We start from the raw sequence: 16081 nt of genomic DNA, 5'->3' as shown, positions 1-16081 counted from the left end.
TATATGTCAATCCCAATCTCCCAATTCATCCCACCCTCCCTTTCCCCCTTGGTATCCACATGTTTGTTCTCTATGTCTGTGTCTCTACTTCTGCTTTGCAAATAGGTTCATCTGTACCATATTTCTAGATTCCATATATATGTATTAATAATGATATTTGTTTTTCTCTTTCTGAGTTATTTCCCTCTGTATGACAGTCTCTACGTCCATCCATGTCTCTGCAAATGACACAGTTTAGTTCCTTTCTAAGGCTGATTAATATTCCATTGTATATATGTGACACATCTTCTTTATCCATTCCTCTGTTGATGGACATTTAGGTTGCTTCTATGTCCTGGCTATTGTAAATAGTGCTGCAATGAACATTGGGATGCATGGGTCTTTTTGAATTATGGTTTTCTTTGGGTATATGCCCAGGAATGGGATGGTTGGGTCATATGATAGTTCTACTTTTAGAACTATTTTTATTCTATTTCAGTCCAATATAACAATTTCTTAATTTTAAATAAAACACTTTCACTTCTGTTTATTGTAATGACACATATTTGAGTTTATACCTATTATTTATTATCTTAATTTCTTTTGCATACTGCTTTTCATTTCCTTTCTTACCTTTTCGTGTTTTTTATGTTTTCTGGATTGATCATTTTATCGTTACTGTCCCATTGTTTCCTATGCTGGTTTGGAACTTATGCATTTACTAATCATTCAGTGATACTCTGGAAATTATAACACTCAAAATTAACTTTCCAATGCATACAATTAATTTTTCCCAACCATATGAGGACTCAGGACATTTTCATTCTATTTTCACTCACTCTTGACCTACTATTGTGCATTTTCACTCTGTAATATTTAACACCTAAAATAACATTGTTTATGTAGTCAATGCACCACTAAAGCTAAAGTTTTATCCACATAGTTACCATTTGTATGAGCTTCATTTCTTCTTACATCTCAAATCATAAGTCTAAATATGGATATTGTTTTATATATCATGTACAGAATGCTTAGAATTCTTGAATCTGTGGATTGGATTATTTCATCAGTTCATGAAAACTCTTAGCTACTCTCTCTTGACTCTGTTTCAATCTCTATCTTACTTCCTTCCAAAACTCCAGTAAAAATATTTTAGAACATCTCACTCTTAACAATCTTTTATTTTATTGCTTTCTATGCTAAACCAATTCACTAATTCTTTTTTTAGCTGTGTCTAAACTCCTATTTAATTCCTTCTATTGAGTTTTTTCTTTTTTTATTGAAGTTTAATTGACTTACAATATTATATTTGTTTAAGGTGTACAGCATAGTGATTCAATATTTGCATATATTACAAAATGATCACCACAATAAGTTACCATCTGAAGTTATTACAATTTTATTGACTATATTCCCTTTGCTGTACATTACATCCTCATCACTTACTTATTTTATAACTGGAAGTTTGTACCTGTACCTCTTAATCCCTTTCCCCTGTTTCACCTATCCCCCAACACCCTTCCCTCTGACAACCACGTGTTTGTTCTCTGTATCTCAGTCTGTTTTGTTTTATTTGTTTATTTGTTTTGTTTTTTAGATTTCACATAGAAGTTAAATCAAATGGTATTTGTCTTTCTATGTCTGACTTACTTCACTTAGCATAATACCCTCTAGGTTCTTCCATGTTGTTGCAAATGGCAAGATTTCATTCTTTTTTATTGCTGAATAATATTCCAGTGTGTGTGTGTGTGTGTGTGTGTGTGTGTGTGTGTGTGTGTGTGTATATACCACATCTTCTTTGTCCATTAATCTGTCCGTGGACCCTTAGGTTGCTTCAGTACCTTGACTGTTATAAATAATGCTTCAGTGAACATAGGGGTGCATATATCTCTTTGAATTAGTGTTTTTGTTTTCTTCAGAAAAATACCCAGAAATGAAACTGCTGGATCATATGGTAGTTCTATTTTTCATTTTTTGAGGAAACTTCATACTGTTCCCATAATGACTGTACTAATTTACATTCCCACCAATAATGCATGAGGTTTCCCTTTTCTCCACATCTTTGTAACATTTGTTATTTCTTATTTTTTTTTAATTAAAAAAATAAATTTTATATGAAAAAAACCAATAAAATACATTGACAAAGGAAAGCTTGGGGAAATATTTGCAATATAAATGAGAGACAGATAATTTCTTCAATATGTAAAGAACTCTTTCCAAATAAACTTTTAATGACTAAAGAAGAAAATCAACAAAGTAACAGAAAAATGAATACAAGCTATGGGCAGTTTGCAAATAAGGAAATAGAAATAGTTCTTAACCATGTGAAAAGAAGTCAGCCTTCCCCAGAATAAAAAAATTAAAATATTGTCATACTTAAATATCATTCTTTAACTTTGATAAGAGCCATTTTGCCAGGTGTGAAGTGATATCTCATTGTGGTTTTGATTTACATTTCCCTAGTGATTAGTGATGTTTTATTTGGGGTTCTTGGAGATTTTTACTTCTGGAAATTCCAGTGGTTTGGTGATTTTTAATAATTTTCTATAAGCTATCATTGCTTCTAAATTTGCAGGCTTAGTAAACACAGTTATGTCATTATCTGGGCCTAACTATGTGAAATATTTTTGGGTCTGTTTCTGCTGGTTTTATTTATGGTATGTGTTTTCCCTGTGTGTTTAGTTATATTTTACACTGAGCTACTTATTTTCTTGAATATATTTATGGGACTACTTGAAAACCTAGTAAGCTGAATTAGATTTTCTTTTCAAGTGGCCTAGAACCAATAGCAATCACTTTTTTGTTGTTGTTGTTGCAGTATGTGGGCCTCTCACTGTTGTGGCCTCTCCCGTTGCGGAGCACAGGCTCTGGACGCGCAGGCTCAGCGGCCATGGCTCACGGGCCCAGCCGCTCGGCGGCATGTGGGATCCTCCCGGACTGGGGCACGAACCCGTGTCCCCTGCATCAGCAGGCAGACTCTCAACCACCGCGCCACCAAGGAAGCCCAGCAATCACTTTTAAACAGATTTTTTTTTTTTTTGTGACCATCCAGGTAATATGAATTTGAGTTGCAATTCAGCTTGGTGGCTAATCTATATGTACAGCATCCCAGAGATAGGTATGTTGGTTTTGTTCTTTCCCTCTTTCTCCGTTGGGTACCAAGGCAGTTTTCCTTGCATTCTGTTATGATTGAGCTGGGGAAGGGTGATGGTTGACTGATGTTTTAGCCTTTGGATTCCCAGCTTTGCATAAAGTGTACCTAGGGGCTCCACTGCAAAGGATCATGGGCTAGACTCCAAAGGACTGAGTTTACACTCTTCACCAAAAGTCCTAAATTCAAAAGTTTATTGCATACTCGTTCTACTGCTAGCTTTACACCTTCACTTACATTTGTCCCTAATAATTCCTATGATAATTTAGAGCAACTTCCCATTTGAAAAGTCTATAATTCTATAAGCAACCATGAACCTCTGCCTTTCAAAGGTGTGGAAACTTGGACTCTAAGAGTTGACAGCAGTCTACAGTTCTTTTAGTAGAATAATACTTTTATATTTATACATTTATTTAATTTTCAGACATGCATGTTTTAATTTTCCACAAATGTCATAAAGCACCTCAAAGGTAGAGAGGTTTTCTCTTTCATCTCTGTTCTCATGGTTAGGTGCTTGGTGCCCAGCATGTACATATTTTAATTTATTTTAATTTGGTAGTCTGAGTTTCCTGAAGATATATTTCCATTCCCTAAGAAGGTGAAAAGAACAGAGCAAATTCAAAAGGCCTGAATATGTCACAATTAGCTTTTAAGAAGTTTGCTTTAATTGGCAAAAATGCAAAGGCATTTGACATTTTCTTTAATCAGAGAAAATGATACACTTTTAAGGTTGGTTCTGTATTTTTCTCTAACACTTGGAAAGGATTCATCCAAATATTTCTAAATTTCAATCTTGTGAGTACAGTCTATACTTGTATTTATACGTCTCTCCTCTGTATATCCACTAACATGCTGCAATATAACCCAAAACACACACACACACACAAACACAAAAAGACCATTCTGCTTAAAATCAAGAAAAGAATCCTATCTGGGTCAAATTTATTATTTCAGAGAAAATAAGAGATTCCCTGAATGCTAAAATATAAATGAGAGACAGCATGGGTAAGCAGACTGGAGTTTAGAGACTTAACATTTTAATGCCAGTTATTTGTGTCCCCTAAGATAAATGACTAAACTGCCTCAATAATCAGGGAATTGGAATACCGTGGGGTGTTTAAGGAATCATGAATAAAAATTAGATAGTAATTTCTGTTTGCAAAATATTATATAAATGCTAAAATATACAAATCATTTGAAGAGAATATTTAATATACATTAAATGATATGCCCTAATTTTTTTCGCTGATTTATGATTTTTGCCTCCTAGTCAAATAACGTGTGATAAAAATTTCCACTCGATACACAGCCCACTTGAGAAGAAGAGTCTTACAGTAGAGAACACCTGTGGAAATTACTAGCTTGAATTATATTGACTTTCAGAAGTTGGGAGAAAAGTCTGACCTTTGAAGAACTTATCTTAATGGGATGTTTAGAGGGATGCTCCGTGAAGTTCAGTAGAAATCAATATCAAACTTCATTACAGTTTCTTTTCTCCCCAATGGCAACCTATTTCTAAATGTGAGAAGAAGATAAAATAATGCCCAGCCCTGCAGTGATTGCACTAATATGAATTCTCAGGATAGGCTTCAAATTTTCTTTAACCTTGCCTTTTAATCCGCCATGAGTATTGGTGATCCTTAATGTTTCATAGCAGTCAGAGGTTGAATCATCTTGGCTTACATCTTGACAACTGAAAGTTGCTAGTAAATTTAGACTGTATTTGTGAAAATTTTTTTAAAATGTCAGTTAAACCATTTTGATTAGATTTAAATTCATTTATGTGCTCTGCCACTTTTTAGTTATATGGTTTTCCTCTAGGTCCAAAAAGGAAATAATAATAAAATACATCTTAAATCATATATCCACAATAGCCAGCTGGTCTTCAGATAATGGATTACTGTTGACAATATGAATGAAGTAATATTCTGAATGAAAATTTAGAATTTAGGGTTTTGTATGTGTGTTGATTTTCTTTTCTTTCTTCCTTTTTTTTTTTTCTTTTTAAAAAATTTTGAATCCAGAGTAGTCCAATAATCCAAAGAACCTGGATCAGTTAAATGTCTGACTTTACTGCCCACTTGGAGTCAATAAACTGAATGCGGTCTTGTACAAATCCTGAGAGCAATGCCTAGACAATTTCTGTTCTTAAGGAGCTCCAAGTTTAAGAGAGAAAGAAGGCATGTGTAAAATGACTATGAAAATGATAACGACAACAAAAATGGTTGTGCGAATGTTTTAAGAGTTCAGAGATGACAGCTTGCATTTAGGAGTGCCTTAAATGTGGATTCAAACATTTAAAGGGGGAAAGATAGAGAGTGCTTTATAGATAGACTAAGTAACAATGAAAAACCCACAGAACTAGAAAAACACAGTTTGTAAAGGTAACACATGTCTTTGGGTTTTGAGTAGAGGGATGCTTAGGAAAATTGGACCAGAAAGAAAAATTTCTCTGCTACTTTGATAAGTTGATGACTGTTATTTCTATTCTGTATTTAAAATTCTCATTTTCAGTTTGTAAAGAAGTAAAACCGGCGGTGGTTGCCAGAGTGGGAGGCTGGGGGTGGGCAAAATGGGTGAAGTGGGTCAAAAGGCACAGACTTCTAGTAAATACAATAAAGTCATGGGGATATAATATACAGCATGGTGACTATAGTTTAATGATACTGTATTGTATATTTTAAAGTTTCTAAAAGAGTAGGTCTTAAAAGTTCTCATCACAAGGAAAAGAGTTTTTTGTAACTAGGCATAGTGATGGATGTTAACTAGACTTATTATGGTGATCATTTTACAATATATACAGATATCAAATCATTATGTTGTACACCTGAAACTGACATAAAGTTGTATGTTATTTGTAACTCAAATAAGAAAAAAAAAAAAAAGAGAGAAAGCCTGTGGACTTTGGCTCATTAAAAATTAAGAAAGCAATCATAATAGGTTTTCCTTTTTCTTTTTGCCCCTAAGGATAGCCTTGATAAAGAATACAATTCATTATTTTTCATGTCTAAGTTTAAGGACTTTCTCCAGTAAAAGTAGGCTGATTACTTTAGTATCAATCACAACATTAGATATAAATGATTGGTTTTGTGGAGCTCAAAACCACTGGAAAGTGGAGCCCGTGAAAATCTGCTGTAGATTTAAGGTCAGGACTTGGCATCAAAGAGGGGAAGATTTGAAACTGACTTGCACAGGGCATATCATTCAGACAAATCCTGTGCATGGGACATGATAGTATCAAAGCTGGCCTGCTTTTGGCTTGCAACAGACAATGGGAGACAGCCTGAGGAATTGGTGTCTATTGATCTTCCATGTGAAAGGGTAATATTACGTGGGGTGGGTCTCTATTGCAAAGCCCAAGGAGATAGTGGGATACTCACAGGTAGGTAATTGTCAGCAACAAACTTCATGCTGTTATTATGAGTATAGTGGAGAAAACTTTGGACTTGGGATGAAAAAGAATTGAATGGCAACTCTCAGCTTAAGTTTGAATGACATATCTATCACTAGCTGTGACCTTGAGCAAAGCTGTGAATCCTCTGAGCTCCAGATTCCTCATCTTTCAAATAGAGATAATAATTCCTGGCCTACCTCAAAGGGTATTGTTAGAGTCAAAGAACATAACTACATAGAGTATAGAGTGGTTTGAAATTTTTCAGCTGCTATAATGAATAATTATATTGTAGTTATTTCAAAGAAGTTCTCTACATAAATTTGAAAGCCTCTTTTAAAGAATACCTGACTTGTGTGATTGTGATGTGGGCAAGTTTCTTAAATTATTGTCCTTCAGTTTCCTCAACTATATAATGGGAATAATAACATTATCTACCTCTAGGGATGTTATGGGAATTAAATTATACAGTGCTTAGAACAGTACCAGATACCTAATAAGCTCCTTTTAATTATCTGTTAAGTAAATACATATACACATAAATACATAAGTACATACATAAATACATATATACATACACATAAATAAATAATCAATCTCAGTTTCCAGCAGGGTGTAGAAGAGAAAAATCTTCAGTTATAATTGAGATGTTTACAGGTTAAGATAGGCAGGAAGAAGAGGAGTCACCTCTGTGCTTCATCTTCAGCTTGATTTTCCCTCTGTACATTTTAGAACCCTCATTCTTTTCATTTTTTCTTATCATTTATTACTTTTCTAGGCTTCATCTCATGGAGGTGACCCCACTGAGAGCAATGACTACAAGAGCATATTTTAGCTGGAGGTGATGGAGACATCCAACAGGTTTTTTTTTGTTTGTTTGTTTTTGTTTGTTTTGCAGTACGCGGGCCTCTTACTGTTGTGGCCTCTCCTGCTGCGGAGCACAGGCTCCAGAGGCGCAGGCCCAGCGGCCATGGCTCATGGGCCCAGCCGCTCCACGGCATGTGGGATCTTCCCGGACCGGGGCACGAACCCGTGTCCCCTGCATCGGCAGGCGGACTCTCAACCACTGCGCCAACAGGGAAGCCCATCCAACAGGTTTTTAATAACCAAAGTGATTTAATTAACTTTTTATTTGATAAGGTTCACTGTAAATTTCTCCTAGACACAACAACCAGTATTCACAAAAGCAAAATTTCCCTGAAATCAGCATTTCTGGGCTGCTATATGATGCTGCTCTTATCCACACTAAAATGCAAGAAAAGAATCACCTTTCTGGGCAGTTCAGACAAAATAGTCCACGTAGGGTTTCACTAAATTCCCATCACCTAAACTAAGTACTGGCTATAGGACAGTGTTCTCAAAACTAGTCACATTTCTCAGTGAGAGTACAACACATATTACTCCTTCTTTCCCATGTTGGCAATCACTTGTTAGTATATGTCTCTAGTGGATCCAGTAACTGAAAACTAGGATGAAATGCATGTGTCTTCTAATGTTTTAACACTGAAAGAATAGTCTCATTTGTTCCTCTTCTTCCTTACCCTACCCTTGATAAGAAAAATGCATGTGGTAAAATTAATACTTTAGTACTGCAGGCTGATCACCAATTAGAATGTTTTTCATTTTAAGTCTGGCAAATATGTGGAAAATAGGAGGAAACACAAAGAAATTTAAATTCTAAAATTTGCCATTTTTAAGCATCAACAAAGCAGTAATTTTAAATCAGTTTTCTGGGCAAATTCTCTTCATGCTCCTAAAACAGATATTTTGTGCAAGGTCTTTGGAAAACTTCCAGCCCATCTGTTTTTACTCAGTTATTATCAAAACATGATTTTTTATGAAATTTATCATAAGTCTGACTGTCTGAAACAAGCACATTTGATATAAATACCACATAATATAGAAATTAATGACTTTGTCTTAATAATTAATTAAAAATAACTTAATGTCTCGTTTGTAGACACAAGCAACATCTTGATTTGTCTTTGTTTTTAGGATTTTTTGGTTAGATATTAGAAAACCTGTACTCTTGAGACAGAATATTTCAGAAAGTAAGCTCACATTGTGCATGATTAGATGAAAAATATTGACTCTTTCAGCCCAGTATCCCAGATTGTTGTATTCTTGGTCATAAACCACTGTTTATGTAATAACTAATACTGAACACCATTCTAAGATTTAATAAAAAGTTTGCAATGACGATATTAGAGTAAACATTTTCATAATCCCTTTCTAATTATTCTGAGTCTCCCTCCCACTACTTTTACCACCCACATTCTGGTTTAAGCTTCAATTGCTTCTTATGTGAATGATTGATGCTTCCTCAGTAGATTCTCAGTCTCTATATTCTCTTCCCCTTCAGCCCACACAACATGCTCCTGCTAGGATAATCATCCTAAAACATAGCCTTTGCTCATATTCCCCCAGGTACAAATGACTTTAAATTCTCCCATTTACTAGTAGAGCAAGGTTCTATTTCCCTGACCTGATTTTAAAGTTATTGCAAACAGACTGGACTATCCACAATTTTGTAAACATCTCCTTTACTTAAGTGTTTTTGTGTCTTTCCTTAGATAGAATTGCTTGCTTGCTGTTTATCTATCTTATCGCTCAATTCCTCCATTTTTTTGTGGTGAAATCCTACCTAATTGTCAAGTGATTATTCAAGTGCCACTTTTATGACACCTTTTTAGGTGCTTCTCCACTCCTCACAAATTATGTTATATAGATTTTTCATCTTGCATTGCATAATTGCATCTCTCATGCTATGTGGAAGGCTTTGTGTTATGGTTATCTGTGTTATAGACTCTGAAGAACAGTAATCTGTCTTAGTTGTCTTTGTATAAAACACAATACCATGAAGCACAGTATTCATTTATTTGCTCATCTGTTAAAGATAAGTCAAGAACCTCTTGAGTCAGTTACTGTGATAGACGGTGAAACTATAAAGAGTTACAACACAGAGTAAGGGCACTTAGCCTATGTGAAAAGAATTGAAAGCCTCTGAAATCAGACAGTCAAGGTCTCAAATCCTAAATCTGCTACACACTATTTGTATTAGGGGCCATACTTTGAATCTTGTGATGGGATTTGGGAAAAATAATAATCTCATATTGTCAGGATTTATTGAAATTTTCAATTTAAAGCTTCTGGTACCTATGATTTGCCCATTTTCTTCCTTTCTTTTTTCAGTCTCCTTAGAGTGCATACCTCTTGTCAGTGGAAGCAGAGCCAAATGAAAAAGTTAGGAAATAAGTGTTAATTACCATAGTAGACCTCTGTCCAACACAGTTTTGGAGAGAAATGGAATTTCTAAAATTCTGATCTGGATCAGAGAAACCTGTACACTTGTTACATTTAAGCTGTACAAGATAATTAGGAGTTTACAAGAAAGTGGGACTATGTTCCAGACATGGGTAGAAGGTAGGGTGGGACCCAGCACTCAAGCACAAAAAAAAACTGTAACAAGTTAATGTGGAAAGAAAATAAGTACATTTAGAGCACTGCAGCAAATTCTGGATATCTAGAATAGAGTTCTGGAGCTCAGCGGAACAGGTGGAGGCTTAAAGGGTACATTATAGCAGCCAGCTTGTGAAAAGAAGGGGCGTGTGTTTCATGTATGTCTATTTGAGGAGATTTAAAATTTTTATGCACATTTTTATTATTTTAATTACAAATACAAAGCATACAAAATCAAAAATTCAAACACAAAAATATGTGAAATGAAAATTGAGCTCCCATCTCACAAAGTATGTATACATATGTGATATACATATAAGAGAGGTTCCCCCACACTTTTGGTTACTTTCTTAAAAGTGATTAAGAACATATAAGTATTTTTGAACTTACTTTTGTCACTTAAAGTGTAGAGATCCATCTGTATTAGCTCCCCCCAAACACACACACAAACAAAAAACCCACCTCATTCCTTCCAAGGAATTTTATATTATTTTATAGCATATGGGATGATAATTTATTTAATCATTTCTTATCTGTGGACATTCTAGGATATTTCTAAATTTTTACTGTTGCATAATTGCTATGATATTAATTTATAAGTATGTATATATCCATCCATCTTTTACTTGTGTCAGTATTATTATAGTAGGAATTTCTAGATATAGAATTTGGAGGTCAAAGTCTGTTGAGTTAAAATTATTGGATTTAACAGATAATGCCAAAATGTTCTCTGTTATGGACTGAATGTTAGCAGTCCTCCCAAATTAATATGTTGAAATTCTAATCACCAATGTGATGGTATTAGAAGGTGGGGCCTTTGGGAGGTAAGTAGTCCATTAGGATGGGGCACACATGAATGGAATTAGTTCACTTATAAGAACAGATATGAGAGCTTTCTTTCTCTCTGCTATCTGCCATGTGAGGGTACAAGGAAATGAGGGCAATCTGCAAACCAGAAAGTAGGTTCTCATCAGAAATAGGATCTGCTGGCTCCTGGATCTTGGACTACCTAGTCTCCAGAATTGTGAGAAATAACTATCTGGTTTCTAAGCCAGTCTATGGTAATTTTTTATAGCAGTCCAAACTAAGATACCCTCCAAAAAATATTATATGCATATTATCTATAATCTCACAAAAGTGCCTATTTCCATACATTTGATATGTCAATCTTTTAAACATATGAAATTACAAAAGATGAAAATGGTATATTATTTAATTTTATTTTTCCCATTTAATTGTGAGGTTGAACATTTTCTTGGCATTTATTAATGCATTTTTTGGGGGGGTCTTTATTTATTTGTAAAAAATGTTTATTTAAGTATAATTGATATATGATAAATTACACAGTTTTAAAGTATTACATATAGTATGATGTGTTTTTTCAACCCATTTTATTGAGATATAATTGATGAGTGGCTGTGGGTTCAGGATGTCTTAAGGCAGCCAGCCTGCTGTGGGTAGGGCTGTATCTCTGCCAGATTAGATGATTGGCTTGAGATATCCTAGTACTGGTGCTGACAGGCTGGTGGATGGGGTCAGGTCCCAGCTCTCATAACCTTGCAGAAGGATTCCAAAATGGCACTTACCAGCACCAGTGTCCTTATGGTAGACGAGCTCCCAAAAATTTTTGCTGCCATTGTCTATGTCCCCAGGGTGAGCTGTTTGCCTCCTGACTCTCTGGAACACTCTCAAATATCAGCAGGTAGGTCTGACTCAGGCTCCTTTCAAATTATTTCTTTTGCCCTGGGTCCCAGAGCATGTGAGATTTTGTGTGCATTCTTTAAGAATAGAGTTTCTATTTTCCACAGCCCTCAGGCTCTCCAGAAAGTAAGCCCCAAAGCCAAATATTCTGGGGCTCACCTTCTTGATGCAGGACTCCCAGGCTGTGGGGCCCAATGTGGGGTTCAGACCCTTTGCTTCTTGAGGAGAACCTTTGCAAATGTGATTATCTTCCCGTTCATGGGTCACCCACCTGGGTGTATGGGTCTTGACTATACCATGTCTCCACCCCTCCTAGCCATCTTATTGTAGTTCCTTCTTTCTATCTTTAGTTGTAGAAGATCTTTTCTACTAGTCTTCTGGTATTTCTTGTCAATACTTGCTCTGTAAATAGTTGTCATTTTGGTGTGCCCATGAGAGGAGGTGAGCTCGGGGTCTTCCTACTCTGCCATCTTGGCCACACATTTAAAAAATTGATTCATATCCTGTGCAGAATTTTTGATTGTATTAGATCTTTGTTTTGTTCTCATTAATTTTAGTATTAAGCCTTTGTCTATTACAGTTATTATTGTAGTTTCATCCTGGTTCTCTTTGGTCCTTCAAATTTGATTATTTTATGTTTTATTCTATGTAAGGTTCTTTTTTCCTTTTTCCAAAGAGGAATTTGTCAAAATTTAGCCTTATGGTTTTTGAGTTTCATATCTTGTTTAAGATTTTCTCAACTCTAAGATTATAAAAATATCCTCAAAAATACCTGGACAAAAAAGCTCTTAAAACACTTTTCATCCTTTCCTCTCTGGAACAACTGAATAGACAAAAAGAATAATACAGAGTAAATGTTACCAGATTTAATTAAGTTACCAAATATTTACTCCTTATAATCACAAATTGTGACAGATAATTTCCAAATATAGTAAATGTGGGACTAATTAAAAAGAAGAGGAAGAATAAGCATATTGTGAAGATTGCATAGAGTGCTTTCAAAAGTGTATGCTATAGTTTTGTAGCCCCAACTAATGATGTCTTTATTGAAACAGCAGTCTCAGAGGCACACCCAGGTGTGAAAAATCCCAAGGGCACATTTTGCATTAATTATTGGCAGAGACAAGGAGCTACAAACTAAACTGCTCAGACAAGCAATCTTTCAGGATATCAGATTTAACTGTGGCAGGAAAGAGAGAAAGCAGTGGGTTTAACTAACTTTGCTGTTGCTAGTGACAGTCAGCTCAAGACAAATATAAGCTAAATCACATTTTTTTTAATAAAAGTGACATATATGAAGAAAAGACTTCTACTTATCAGAAAGTTGGGAATACTGATACATTGAGGAAAGACAATGGTGAGACAAATTGGTGAGAAATTTGTGGGAAAATTGGTGATGAGGAATAATCATAAATGTACAAGCATAGCATTAATGCATTTTTAATCTAAAGATAAATAAGACAATTAAGTTACAAAATAAGAATAGTTAAATAATAGATTAGAATAATTAGGCTAGAATGCAGAAGCCTCATCATTTGAGTACTGTCTCTTTGGATATTCCCTAGAAGAATTTATATAAGATCAAGAGATCAGTTCTGTGAACTTTTGGTGAAACCATGTAAACATTCTATGTAATTTTGCATAAGAATTTTTAAAACAATTTCTCCATTTAAAAAAGAAATAGAGGACAAATTGCTCACTCTATTTTTTAAGTCAGTTTCATAAGTTAACTTATAAGAATTTTTCCATTTCATTGGTATTTTCACTATTTTTGGCATTAAAAACATTTTAAAAGCAAAATTGACATACAATAAACTTCATATTTATAAAGTATAAAATTTGATAATTTTGACATATGAATGTATTATTCATCAAGCTCCTTTAACTCAGCACAATTATTTTGGGGTTCATCCATATTGTTGCATATGTCAATAATCCTGAATATAATGCAATTTGTTAACCCAGTCAATAATTATGGACATTTGGGTTGTTTCCAGTTAAGAACTATTACAAACAAAACTGCTTTGTGCACATCTTTGTATGGACATAAAGTTTCATTTCTCTTGGGTAATTAATAGAAGTGGAATGACAGGATCATATGACAGGTATATGTTTAACCTTGTAAGAAATTTCCACACTGTTTTCCAAAATGTAGTGTTTTACATTCTTTGTCAGCACAGCATGAAAATTCTATCTTCTCCATATCCTTTCCACACTTGGCAAGAGCAGGCTTTCTAATTTTTGTCATTCTAACAAGTATGAAGTGGTACTTCATTGTGATTTTAATTTGCATTTCCCTAAGACTAATGTCAAGCATATTTTCATGTGCTTATTTACCACTCATGTATCTTCTTTAAAGAAACTGTTAAAATCTTTTTCCCATTTTTGAACTGAGTTGCTTAATTTTTCAAATATTGAGTTTCAAGAATTCTGTATATATTATGGTCAAAAGTCCTTCATCAGATATATGGTATATAAATATTTTCTCAAAGTTTTGCTTGTTTTTCCTTCTCTTAAAAGTGTGATTTAAAGAACAGAAGAACAAACCTTCCAGTTTCAGCTCTGATATGTAAAGACCTTGGAAACTGTCATTCTCATCCTTACAAGAAAAAACTGAACAAACTGAAAAATCAATGACCATTTTTAGACCAATCAGAGAAATGTTTGTGAAGTTGTATCTCCAAGCAGTTCCCAATTACATTTTTCTATTAATATTGATTATTAACTTCTTTTCATATGTTTATTCAGTAATTGGATATTAGTTCTATTCTCTGCAACTTCTCTTGTATATTTTTTCAGTTTTATTTTTTATCCTTATTGATTGATAAGTTTACTTCATGTATTCAAATTTTAATTCTTTGCTAGATTTATATGTTGAAACTATATTCTCCCAGTTTATGACTCAATATTTTATATTTTAAGACATTTTTTGGATTAAAAAAGTTCACAATTTTAATTACCAAATTTAAGTTACCAATATTTTCCTTTACGATTTTTTGTTTTGTGGCTGTGTGTGTTTTGTGTAGAAAATACTTTCTACACTAAGGTAATAAAATATTCTCCATATGATTTTCTAACTATTTATAGTTTTATCTTTTACATGTATGAATTTAATGTAAATAATGTTGGTTTTTATATAAAATCTGCAGTAGGGGGTTCAATTTTATTTTTTAACATAAATAACATGTTTTTGTTACCAAGTCGAAGCTCATACTGCTCGCCATATGACAGGCCAATAAATCAAGAGACAAAGTGTTGGGGCAAGGAATAGCGACTTTGTTTGGAAAGGCAGCAGGCCAAGAAGATGGTGGACCAGTGTCCCAAAGAACCATCTCACCCAGTTAGAATTCAGCTTTCTTTTATGCTTAAAGGGGAGGGGATGTGGCTGGTTGTTACAAACTTCTTGGTGCCTGAATCCTTTGTTCTTGCAGCTGTAAACGTAGGTCTGGTCACCATGTTCCTGTAAGACTCCAACAAGACATATGTTACTTTCTGTTCTGTAACTTTTTATCTCTATATGAATGAAAAGTGTTATACCTTTAAAGGTCAAGCCTGGGAAGCAGAGCCTTGAGAATAGGCTATCAAGTGTATTTCAGGCTATATAGGCAACATTCTTTTACAAAGGTGCAGAGCCAACCTGACTAAAGCACAGGCAACAGAAAACAAAGGTTAGAGCTAAAGGATCCAATATGAAGTCAGTTTTGTTCTTCTCTGTTACATTTTCACATAAACTGTCAAGTTCAACCTTTCCCCAATGACCTGTAAAACTACCTCTATCAGATCAAGCATGCACGTTTATGTAATTCTGTCTCTGTGCTATTAATTCTGATCCTTTGGTTTAAGGATCTAAACTTAGGTTAATAACACACACTCTTAATTAATATGGTTTTATAGGAAGTTGTGAAAATTTGTGGGGAAATCTGTTACTATGGTTATTTTCATTATTTACATTTCCTATAAATTTTACAATTTTTGTTAGATTTCACTGAATATATATATTGTTCTGGAGTTGATATCTTCATCATGTTGAATATTTCAGTATATGAACAAGATCTATCCTTCTATTTATTTATATATTAGTAAATATATTTCAACAAAATTTCATACTTTTCTGTATGAAAACATACACATCTCTTTCTCAAATCATCCCAGGCAGTTTATTTTTTATGCTATTTTAAATAGTATATTTTAATTTTAAATTTATTTTATAACTGTTTATTGTTCTTATAGAATGAACACTGTTCTTTGCACTGATTCTATTGAAAGAAAATTTCTGATTCATTTTTCTTAGTTGGTATATTTTTAAATTAACAGATTTGTATTATTAAATTACTTAATAGACTTTTAATTAATAGATTTTAATGGTTTTAGATTTACAGAAATATTGAGCAGATAGTACG

Source organism: Leucopleurus acutus (genome assembly GCF_964270905.1).
Source record: "Leucopleurus acutus genome assembly, chromosome: 5".
NCBI classification, from domain to species: Eukaryota; Metazoa; Chordata; class Mammalia; order Artiodactyla; family Delphinidae; genus Leucopleurus; species Leucopleurus acutus.
This window is presented reverse-complemented; position numbering follows the sequence as displayed.